General features: G+C 49.0%; 1 long non-coding RNA gene across 2 annotated transcripts in view; it reads right to left on the bottom strand.

Annotated features, from left to right (window-relative positions):
• Positions 1-5,449: 5,449 nt before the first annotated feature.
• The window catches only part of LOC119956879, a 36,702-nt gene continuing 30,264 nt past the window's right edge, over positions 5,450-11,887 (bottom strand). For both annotated transcript variants that reach the window (XR_005458695.1, XR_005458694.1), the window contains exon 4: positions 5,450-6,572. This is a non-coding gene — a long non-coding RNA (uncharacterized LOC119956879). The remainder of the gene's footprint in view (positions 6,573-11,887) is intronic.

Here is an 11,887-nt window from a genome sequence, read left to right as displayed (position 1 = left end):
ATGCAACACTCCCTCAGTACTGCAGCACTCCCTCAGTCCTGCAGCGCTCCCTCAGTCCTGCAGCACTCCCTCAGTCCTGCAACACTCCCTCAATACTGCAGGACTCCCTCAATAATGCAACACTCCCTCAATACTGCAGCATTCCCTCAGTACTGCAGGACTCCCTCAATATTGCAACACTCCCTCATTACTGCAACACTACCTCAGTACTGCAAGGGAGCATTGGCTTGTGCAAATCCTCCAGAACCAATGACCCATTGACTTAAAGGTGAGAGGTGAGTCACAAGTGTTATAGACCAGCCACCAGACTCCAATCGTGCAGCAGTCCTGTGTTACGAGGTGAAATGTCAACACGGACTTTGTGCTCTCGTCACTGGAATGAGATTTTAAACCACAACCTCCTGATTCCTGATTGGATGGGTACCCACTGAGGCGTGACTGACACATTGGCTGAGGTCACCCTTGACGTGAGTCAGTGGTGAGGCAGCTACGATTGGCACCAGTGACCCTCACAGTTCCCTTCTCTCAATCGTTATATAACTGCTGCCAACGCTAGCGAATGCGCAGCTTTAGAGATTGGGCAAGGATAGCATTAGGTTCGACTCTCAGAGATTGCGACAGTTGAATTGCCTGCTGTTGATCATGTTACACCCATGAGGTACCAGGGACTATCTGTCAATTGAATCTCAGTGGGATATCCATACTTTCCACACAGAAAGGGAGATTTTAAAAGAAGAAAAGGGAAAATAAATAAAAATACACGTGTGAGGGAAATTGGTATGTTGGCTATTTGAAATAAGGCAGCCCAGTCAAATCTGATTTTTTTCTTCATTCTTTATCAAGTGTCAAATTAATTTGATTAAAGCATTGTTTGATGAAGCGATATTTGTAGAGACACTGACAGTCAGGCAAGCCTTCAGTTTTTAACACTTCCTTCATGTAAACGGCCAACCATTCAGTGTTCGGCAGCAATGTTGTATCTGACTCACTAACCTGTATTTTTTCTGTTGATGCAGAAGAAGCTCCCGGACAAGTCTGGAATTTTGGGGGTTTTAACATGATGTGCTGCAGTTACCAATGTTATTCTGCTTCATTTTCCAACGTCCTCTTCAGCTTGGTGCAGAGTGAACCTCGGATAATTCCAGATGCTTTCCTATCTGCTTTCAGATGGCCAATCCCGGGGAAAGTGCACGGAGCACAATCGAAAGTGCATTAGGTCAACAAACGGCTCTCTGGGGTCCACAAGGAGTAAACGCTGGGAGGTCCAAAGTGTCTGCCCTGACTAAATAAAATGTAATTTTCCAACCTCCTGTGACATTATCATAATTGTAAAGAACTCTAAGGGTTAATGTTATATCCAAATCGACCACTAGAGGGAGCTAGGATTAGAACTATATAAGGCATCAATGCTAAGCCTTGTGGGTGAGAGGTTGAGGAGAAAGCTAGAGGACAGACTGAAGGAAAGATAGTGTGTAAGTGAGAGCAGATCATAGTTAATGTAATAGTGTAGAGATTAGTAGTAGATGAGTACAGATGTTTATTATCAACTGTGTATTATATAGTAAGAAGTCTTACAACACCAGGTTGAAGTCCAACAGGTTTATTTCTAATCACTAGCTTCCGAGAACACAGCTCCTTCCTCGGGTGAGGAATTCCTCAGCCGGGCTCAATTTCGGTCAGGAACATTGATTCTCCGCCCCCACGCCAAAATCGCGTTCGATGTGGGACTGTGGAGAATCCAGCCAATTATATACACATTGGGTCGGATTCTCCTATCTCCCAGCCGCGCGTTTCCCGGCGGCGCGCCGTTTTCTGTCGGCAGGATTCTTTACCCCCGCCACTCCCACGCCCGGAAATTCCCACTGACACCACCTCACGCCACCAGTAAATCCGTGGGCGGGCGTGCGCTGCCGGCGCGAACAGAAAATCCCAACGGCCAGAGAATTCCGACCATTGTACATGGCTAACATTCTCGGAACTGGCGTTCAGATCATGGCAGCTGGTGGAACTTAAATTCAATTGATAATTCATGAATTGAAATCCAGTCTCAGTAAGGGCGACCCTGAACCTATCATCCATTTGCCATGTTTTTTTTTTAAAATCAGTCCTCGGCAACTGGTCTGGCCTATATGTGACTCCAGGACTGCAGCAGTGTGGTTGACTCTTAACTGCCCCCTGAAACTAAAGGTACACCCCTGAGGAGGTGGCTGCAATCACAGGCCAATGGACTGATGCCAATGGAGATAACAGCGCTATAATTGAACGGGTAATTCTGGGCATCATTTCATCGCCAAGATTAGATGCCAACTTTCAACTCATGTCTCAACTCATGCTTTATCATTTCTAATGTATTCCGGACATGTTTCGATATCTGATTACAAATTTGCCATCTTCTGTAGTGAGACGGTGGGTGTAGTCCAATGGCCACACAGCGCCGGAAAAGCAGCTCGCCGCGGCGCAACATGGCCGATAGAAGCCTGGAGGCGATCTACCCGACTTGCAGTGCCTCGCGAGATCCAACCCGATCTCACGAGACGCTGCGATGTATATCCTGCAATTATGGGCCAGGGTTTAGAGAACACCAAAGTATATCGTGGAGTTCACCTGACCCACAACTTTGAATAGAGTTTGGTTACGGGGAGCACAAGGGCCCACTTTACAGCTGTGATGCAACAGAGAGCTAAAGTACGTTTAAACAAAAACAATGTTTATTCTATGAATCCAGTTAACATTTTATAAACCCACAGTAAACATTTTACTGACTACCAATGCTGATAACCCCCCAAAAAGATACAGTACTCTTTAGGTAACCCTTAGTAACTTTCCTAACAACATCCATAAGCCAAAACACTTCTTAACAAAGGTTTGAATTCTCTACGGAAACAGGCGTTACTTTGTAATCATCAAGTCATCTGGAGACATTCTTTAGATTGCAGGGAGAGAGATCAATATACATCTGTTTGAACTGAATGCAGCTCTCCAACTGAAAGCGAAACTGAAACACAGAGCCAAAGAGCTTCCAACTCAAAACGAAAGTAAAAAGCAGAATCACATTCCAGCTCCACCCACAGAATGACATCACTGCAGCCATTTGATAAAGCCGTGGGGCGGGATTCTCCCATCCGGCGGGAGAATGTCCACGCATGGAAACGGCGCCGCGTTTCACGACGGCATGAACGGGCCGCTGGGAGTACCGATTCCAGGGCACACCGCTCCAGCTCCCATCCTGACGCGAACTGTGCGCCGCGGGATTCGCGCATGCTCAGTGGCGCCGGCGCCAACCCGCTCATGCACGGTGGCCTCCCTCAACGCTCCGGCCCCGAGGCAACATGGCGCGGGAGTTCAGGGGCTGGTGCGTCAGAAAATAGACCCGGGGAGCGAGAGGCCGACCCGCCGATCCGTGGGCCCCGATCGAGTGGCAGGCCCCATCGGAGGCCCCTCCCCCCCCCCAAGGGGTCGGAGCCCACCTCCCCCCACCCCCACAGGCAGCCCTCCGTCCCTGCACACAGAGTTCCCGCCGGCTGCGACCAGGTGTGGACGGAGCCGTCGGGACATCCTTTTTAGAGCTGCCGCTCGGCCGATTCGGGCCAGAGAATCGGCGGCCCGGCCGCGTAGAGGCCCACGACTGGCGCCGCACCAAACACGCCGCGCCAACGGCGCCGTTTCTCCGCTCCACGGAGAATCGCGTGCCGGCGTCAGGGCGGCGTGGCGCGGTTGCGGGGATTCTCCGGCCCGGCGCGGGCTGGGAGAATCCCGCCCATTGGGGATTCTCACGTGACACTACCAGTCACTTTTGTCAAATCTACATATTCGAGAGAGACAGCTAGTCTCACTCGTCTAACATGTAGTTTCCCGAGGTACCCGAGACTTAGGGATTCATCCCCTTCGCCTCCGAGATCTCGGGCCAGCGCCGATCAACACTGGTCCCCACAGACAGGGACCAGATGGGACAGCACTTGTGGGATATCCCAGGGGATTGGAAGCCCGCAGCAGCATGCTCTTTGGGCAGGTTGGTGCCCTGGCACTGCCAAAGTGCCCAGGTGGCACTGCCATGGGCACTGGCAGGTTGGCAATTCCAGGGTGCCAAGCTGACATTTTTTGTGCATTCACGATCGGGCTGGGGTGTCTGGCATGGGTGTTGGTGTGGGCGGGTTGGACCCTCCCATAGGGCCTTCGGGCTGGGGGGGGGCGGGTAGAGATTGGTGATCATTTTGGGAGCCTCGGAGATCTCTCGCTTCGTCGGGATGTACCGGTGAGCGGAGCTCTCCTGTTTACAAACGGGGCTATGTGCTGCCTTGGCTGCATGATCCCCACTGGGATCCCTTCTACAATGCGAGTTGTATCTCACTTCTTGCCGCTCTCAGCTCCGGGAAACGTCCTCGCTGTGGGACTTTGTTCCCAATTAGTTTAATCGGGCCCTGTGTCTAAACATGGCTTCTGCTGTGCCTTCCCATTGCAGGGTGACCAACTGTCCTGTATTTTGAGGGATTGTCCCCTATTTTGAGTGCTTGGCCCACGTCCATTGAGAGACAAATTCTGCCCTCGATTTCTAAGGCGGCGGGAGGAATTTCAGGATGGCCGGGGGCCTCCATCCTGATGTGTTCGGGTCTGGCTTGGTCTTCCGCTGATGTATTGGGCATGGGGCGGGGGGGGGGGGGGGGGGGGGGGGGGGGGGTAGTGGGAGGGGAGAGGAGGCACGGTGGGAGGCATCGGAAAACCCTGCTGTCGATTCACGCTGGTGCGAAATCAAATTTTTGGGCCTCGTTCCACCCCCCACCACCGCCCCCATCCCCTCCACCTGCGTCCAATTGATCTCTCTGGTTGGGTCATGGGAGCATTTCCGCTCAGCCTAGTGGTGTTCCGCAGGGATCCATGCTGGGACCTTCGTTGACTGTAATATATATAAATGATTTGAAGGAAAATGTAGCTATTCTGATCAGTAAATTTGCGGATGACGCAAAGGTTGGTGGAGTTGCGGATAGTGAAGGGGTTTGTCGAAGGATACAGCAGGATATAGATCGGTTGGACACTTGGGCGGAGAAATGGCAGATTGAGATTAATCCGGACAAATGTGAGGTAATGCATTTTGGAAAGTCTAATACAGGAGAGAAATATACAGTAAATGGCAGAACTCTTCGGAGTATTCACAGACAGAGGGCTCTGGGCACACAGGTCCACAGATCCCTTAAAGTGACAAAGCAGATGGTTAAGGCAGTCAAGAAGGCATATGGCATGCTTCATCCGTCAGGACATTGAGTATAAAAATTGACCAATCACGCTATATCAGAGCCTGAGGCCACATTTGGAATTTTGGCAGACAATTCTGGTCGGCACATTACCAGAAGGATGTGGATGCTCTGGAAAGGGTGCAGAAAAGGTTTACCACGATGTTGCCTGGTCTGGAGGGTATTAGCTATAAGGAGAGGTTGGATGAACTCGGATTGTTTTCACGGAGGTTGAGGGGTGACCTGATAAAAGTTTGCAAAGTTATGAGTGGCATGGACAGAGTGGATAGATAGTGAGACGCTTTTTCCCAGGGTGGAAAAGTCAAATTACGAGGGAACATAGGTCCACGGTGCGAGGAGGAATGTTTGGAGCTGATATGCGAGGCAAAATCTTTACACAGAGGGTTGTGAGTGCCTGGGAAGGTGGTGGAAGCAGATATGACAGCAACGTTCCAGAGGCACCTTCACGAATACTTGAATAGGATAGAAATAGAGGGATGCGGACCCAGAAGTGCAGAAGGCTTTAGTTTAGACAGGAATCATGACTGGCCCAGGCTTGAAAGGCCTGGCTGTAAAGAATGAAAATTAAACTTAAAGCTATATCTTGTTCCTAACACCCACAAATATAAATGCAACTTACTTAAATCTATCTTGAGTTCCTAACGATTGTTTTAACTGATTGTCTTCATTGCGATATTGCAGTCATTTTCATAGGTGCAGCTACCCCCACTGCAGTAACATCACTGTCCGTTTAGCACTTACAGTGGAATGATTTTTGGCAGCAACCCACTTTTGTTGTAATTGCAAATAACTCCAAGGTTTACACACAATGACTAAGACATCAATTAAACCTATTATTAATGGGCAGACTGAACAACATAAGCCAATCATTTTGGGCACTTTAATTTAATACCTTCGTTCAAACAAATGGTTAGCAACAAAAATGCCATATGTACATGTTGGGCATGTAACTGTGGTAATTTATAAAGCTAATAGGCGACATTGTCATGCACGGTGATACAGTCAGAGGGTTCAGGATGAATTTTTAAGCAACGCGTTTGTTTTATTTATCAGCTACAACATGTAGGGCCAAGAGTTGGCAATTCAGCCCCATGAGCCTCTTCCGACATTCATCCTCCGAGCCACAGACCATCCTGACTTGGAGATAAATCGGCCGTTCCGTCACTGTCGCTGGGTCAAAATCCTGGAGCTCACTTCCTGGCAGCGCTGTCGGTGTACCGACACCTCAGGGACTGCAGCGGTTCAAGGGGAGGGCTCACCACCACCTTCTCAAGGGGAAATTAGGGATGGGCAATAAATGTCAATCTCGGCACCGATGGCCATCTTCTGTGAAAGACACATTTTAAAAAATTAGGTCAAGACTGATCTGCCCTTCACCCTCCATTTATCCACCTTTGTTCCACATCTCAACACTGGAAAGGAACGGTACCAAATGTGACACAAATGGATATTGTAGTGCATCCAGTAATTTGTAAATTCATCAAAAGAAAGACGGTGCATTTATAAAGCGCCTGATCTCGGGATGGTCCAAAGTGCTTTCTGGTCAATGAAGTGCTTTTGGAGTCCAGTCACGATTTAGCACTCACAACGGAATGACTTTTGGCAGCAACCAATCATCCCCGCAGATACAATATTCTATAAGTAACCCTTAATCTTTCCTTGCAACATCCATAAGACAAAAGACCCTTTTTAATGCAGAGATCAGGTTTAAATTCTCTACTGAGAGCAGTTATCACTTTAAAATCATCCAAATGATCTGGAGACAGTCTTTGAGAGAACCTTTAAGAGCAGGGCGTTTATCAAATAGCTGTAGTGGATGTACCTTTAAGAAATGGGTCTTTATCGAATAGCTGCAGTGATGTCAGAGAGTGGGTGGAGCTGGGCTGCCTGCCTTTCACTCTCATTTTTGAGCTGGCAGCTACAGGGTGTTTTTAGTTTTGTTTTGAGAGCTGGATAGCTGCAGGAAAAGCAAGAGCTGTATAAGGATCTCTCCGAAAACTAAAGACTGTCTCCAGATCATTTGGATGATTTCAAAGTGATAACTGCTCTCAGTAGAGAATTTAAACCTGATCTCTGCGTTAAAAGGGGTATTTTGTCTTATGGATGTTGCAAGAAAAGATTAAGGGTTACTGATAGAATATTGTATCTGTGGGGATGATTGGTTGATAGTTGTTAAGATGTTTACTGTGGGTTTATAAAGTGTTAACTGGTTTCATAAACATTGTTTTAGTTTAAAAGTACCTTAGCTCCTTGTTGCGTCACACCTGTAAAGTGGGTCCGTGTGCTCCCCATACCACAATCTATTAAAAATTGTGTGTCAGGTAAACTCCATGATACACTTTGGGGTTCTCTAAACCCTGGCCCATAACATGGGGCAAATGCAGCAGACAATTTGCGCACAGTGGTAATAACTGAAGTTTGAGCAGTGGCTTCAACACCAGAGAAAAGAGCCTGGGGTGATGTTTGTGTTGTTTATTTTAGGGTGGTTGGCGCAATGTTCACAAAGGCCACAAAACAACTTTAACTTAAACAAAGGTATGATTTTAGTTACACTTTTTATTTACTAGTACGTGGATTCGACAGGTCCTCCTTCAGAATACACAATTGATCAATAACATTTAACTACACTCATCTACTGCTAATCTCACTACTGGTTTAAACTATGATCTAACCTCACTTGCACTATCTGCTCTTGTGACCTTCACTCGCTAACTCCAGCATATACTCCTCCCCAAAAGGTCTAGCATCACTGCCTTATATAGTTGTAACTGTAGCTCCCTCTTGTGGCTACTCTCGACACTACATTAACTCTTGCAATGCTGATAGTTATGATAATACCACATGGCCAAGCTTTTTTTTTTGTAAAATACTAGTGGCAGCCTGCACATCTCACACAAAAGATAGCAACTGAAAACAGTGCAGCGCTCCCTCAAGCACAGCACTGGAGCGCCAGTCTACGCTTTGCGCTCTAGCCCCGAGATAGCAACGCACAAACTCCTGACATTGTGGCAGCAGTGGTACCAATGGGCCATGGATGGTACTGAGCCTGGCCGATACATCACAGAGAACTGTCACAGCAAATTATGTAGAACATTCCTGAAACGGAAGATGAAAATACAAAGCTCAATCCATGCGATGCTCCTCGGGATTTCTGATTTCTTTTGTTACGGGTCATAAGAAATCAGAGCAGGAGCAGGCCACACAGCCAATTGAACTTGCACGCCATTCGCTAAGATCGTGGGTGATCTAAATCGCCTCAATGCCTGATCCCCATAACCTTTGGTTCCCTTGTCAACCAGAAATCTGTCCAACTCAGCTTTGAATATATCCTTTATACTGATTTTTGTCAACAGGCGAAAAAGCTTTGATGCTACGAGAGAGTAATTTGGGGGTCAGTTTTTATCCTTTGAGCTAGCGATAATCAGACTTGTATTTACTTATACACTGCATGTTCTTTTGAGGTATAAAGCTCTATCAGACCCCATTTGGAGTATTGTGAGCAGTTTTGGGCCCCGCATCTAAGGAAGGAGTCCAGAGGAGGTTCACAAGAATGATCCCTGGAATGAAGAGCTTGTCGTATGAGGAGCGGTTGAGGACTCTGGGTCTGTTCTCGATGGAGTTTAGAAGGATGAGGGAGGGATCTCATTGAAATCTACAGAATACAGAGAGGCTTAGATCGCATGAACATGGAGAGGATGTTTCGACTAGTAGGAGAAACTAGAACCCGAGGGCCCAGCCTCAGGGACGATCCTTCAAAACTGAGATGAGGAAGAATTTCTTCAGCCAGAGGGTGGGTGAATCTGTGGAACTCTTTGCCGCAGAAGGCTGTGGAGGCCAAATCACTGAGTGTTTTTGAGACCTGGAATTAGAAGTTAACCTCAATAATTGTCACCATGACCTGATCATTGATTCTTGTAAAAAACCCTATAGGCCCAAATGTTTCACTGAAGGAAATCTGCCATCCTTACCTGGTCTGGCCTACATGCGACTCCAGACCAATGTGATAGTGCCTCTACTCTACTCAGTTAAAGGGCAGTTAGGGACGGGCATCAAATTTCTGGCCTTGCCACTCATGCCAGTAATGCCGTCAGCAAGAACCTTCTTTTCCTACCTATGCCGGGTTCTGATTGTTACTGTGCAGTTTTAACCAAAGGCTTTGGCTCGGGAGTTACCGTGGAGATGGTGGGAGTAGGAGCCGTGGGTAGAAGATGCCAAGATCGTGAAGATTTTTCCTTTATCCTTGTGGGACTGGAGCATGTTTACTGGATTAATACCTGGAATGGACAGGTTGTCTTATGAGGAAAGTTTGGTCAGGCGAGACTTGCGTCCGCTGGAGTTTACAAGAGCGAGAGACGACTGGATTGAAACGCATAAGAGCCAGAGGGGTCTTGACAGCGCAGACGTGGAGAGGATGTTTCCTCATGTGTGAAAACCTAGAACTAGGGGTCGCTGCTTACAAATAAGGGGTCGTCCATTTAAGACAGAGATAAGGCGAAAGAAAAGTTCTCTCAGAAACTGGGAGACTTTGAAACTCTCTTCCTCAGAATGCGGCTGCGGCAGAATGTTTGAATATTGTTGGAGGCAGAAGTAGATAGACTCTTGAGAAGAAAGGAGGTGAAACGTTATCGGGAGTAGAGAGGATAGTGATCAAATCAGATATGATCTTATTGATTGGCAAAGCAGGCTCGAGGGGCCGAGTGGCCTACTCCTGCTCCTAATTTGTATGTTCATGTGAGGTGGACTATCAATCACTATTATATTATCGGCTCCACCAACAATCAGGTCAAACCAAACAGGTCAAGCGAACAACCTGCGGACACTGCTCTGGTCGGCTTGTGTAACTAATAGATTAGAGTGTTAACCTGTTTGCTTTTCTTTACCAACTTTTTCCATCTTGCCCTTGTCTTCCTACTTCATTTCAGGCAAGGCAATACCACCTTTGTCCCAGGAATGCTGTATGAATTACAACATGGACACATTATTTGGTTAAAAACAAGTGAACATATTTCGAAGGAGATATTTTTTAAACTGCTGGACAAGTGTGGTAGCGTGGTACGCTTTTAAGAGGGGGCGGGCTCCACAGACCATGTGGCCAGCTCGGGACCAATCACACAGGAGCATGTGAACCCCAGGCAATTGGGAGTTTGCGTGGAGCCCTGGGAGCAGGACCCCGGGTCGGGCAGACCAGCGAGCTAAAGAGTAAATACCTGTTGTACAGGGTGCGATGTACCGGACGCGTCCCGCCGGATTCGGGGTGGGGCACGGCTGGTAGATCTCAGAGGAGGCCTCCCCAGGGATTCCCGACGGCCGTTGCGCCTCGCGAAATCTACCCAGATCGCGCGAGACGTCGCGACCTGGGGCCCGCCCATTTTCCCGCGTGGTTGAGTGAGTTTAAGAACCCACTGAACCGCGTCGGGGCCGGATCGATCAAACACCTGGCATCGATCGGCCTGGCTGAGGAGCCCCAGCCGGGCGGCACTCAGTACTGGTCCCCACAAATGGGTGGTCAGCCTCCGGGCCAGACGACACTGCTGGTGCCAGCTGGACAACTTGGCACTGCCAGCCTGGCACCCTCGCGGTGCCGCTACCATGGTGCCAAGCTGGTATTGTGCCCAGTTGCGGATCGGGGAGGGGGGGTGCCCTGTCAGTATGAGGTGGGGTGCGGTGGTCTCGTGTACCTCCAAACTGGTGAGTTAGGGTGTCGGGGGGGGGGGGGGGGGGGGGGAGGGGAGTCGAGAGATCAGAGCCCCACTTTTCTCTTCTTGAGCTGAGGAGGGGGGGGGGGGTGGGTGCTCCCCCCCCCCCCCCCCCCCCCCTCGTCAGCTCACGAAAACAAGGCAGATTGCCGTTAGATAGCGGGGTCGTTCCCGGCGCAACAAGCGGTGGGAACGACCCACTAATCACGCCCAGAATGGACTCTTTTATTTTGGTTAGATCGTACCCATAGTGCTCTGTGCCTGCTATCTGCCTCATCTCATCAATAAACCTCTTTGTTAACCACTGGAAGCCTCCAGTGTCTGTCTCAAGCCACCACAATAAGGCATACTTCTGTTTAATGTTTTTTTTTGGGGTGCAGATGTCGTCCAATAGTTTGCATGGCAGAAGCGGCTGAGTTGGCCCATTCTGCCTGTGTGGAGAATTAGCTTCCCCTATTTGTTCCCCCACAGCCTTGTAAACTTTGCCTTTTCAAGTATACAGGTGTCCGTTGCGGCTCAGCCTTCTGGTCCAAACGGTCGTGGGTTCAGGTCCCACTCGGAAGGCTTGAGTACAGAAACCAAGGCTGCGACTACAGCACAGTACTGAGGGAGTGCTGCGCAGCTGGAGACGCCCTCTTCTTTTTGGCCCAAACATCGAAACAGGTCTTTTCCCGTTCTCTTAGGGTGAACATAAATGATGCCTTCCTGAAGGAGAGCCGAGGGGGTTCTTCCCTAGGGCCTTTGCCATTCTTTATCCCTTGTATGGGCGGCACAGTGGTTAGCACTGTTGCTTCACAGCACCAGGGTCCCAGGTTCGATCCCCGGCTTGGGTCACTGTGCGGAGTCTGCACGTTCTCCCCGTGTCTGCGTGGGTTTCCTCCGGGCGCTCCGGTTTCCTCCCACAAGTCCCGAGAGACGTGCTTGTTAGGTGATTTGGACATTCTG

This window comes from Scyliorhinus canicula, chromosome 24, assembly GCF_902713615.1.
Source record: "Scyliorhinus canicula chromosome 24, sScyCan1.1, whole genome shotgun sequence".
In the NCBI taxonomy this organism is placed as follows: Eukaryota; Metazoa; Chordata; class Chondrichthyes; order Carcharhiniformes; family Scyliorhinidae; genus Scyliorhinus; species Scyliorhinus canicula.
This window is presented reverse-complemented; position numbering and strand designations above follow the sequence as displayed.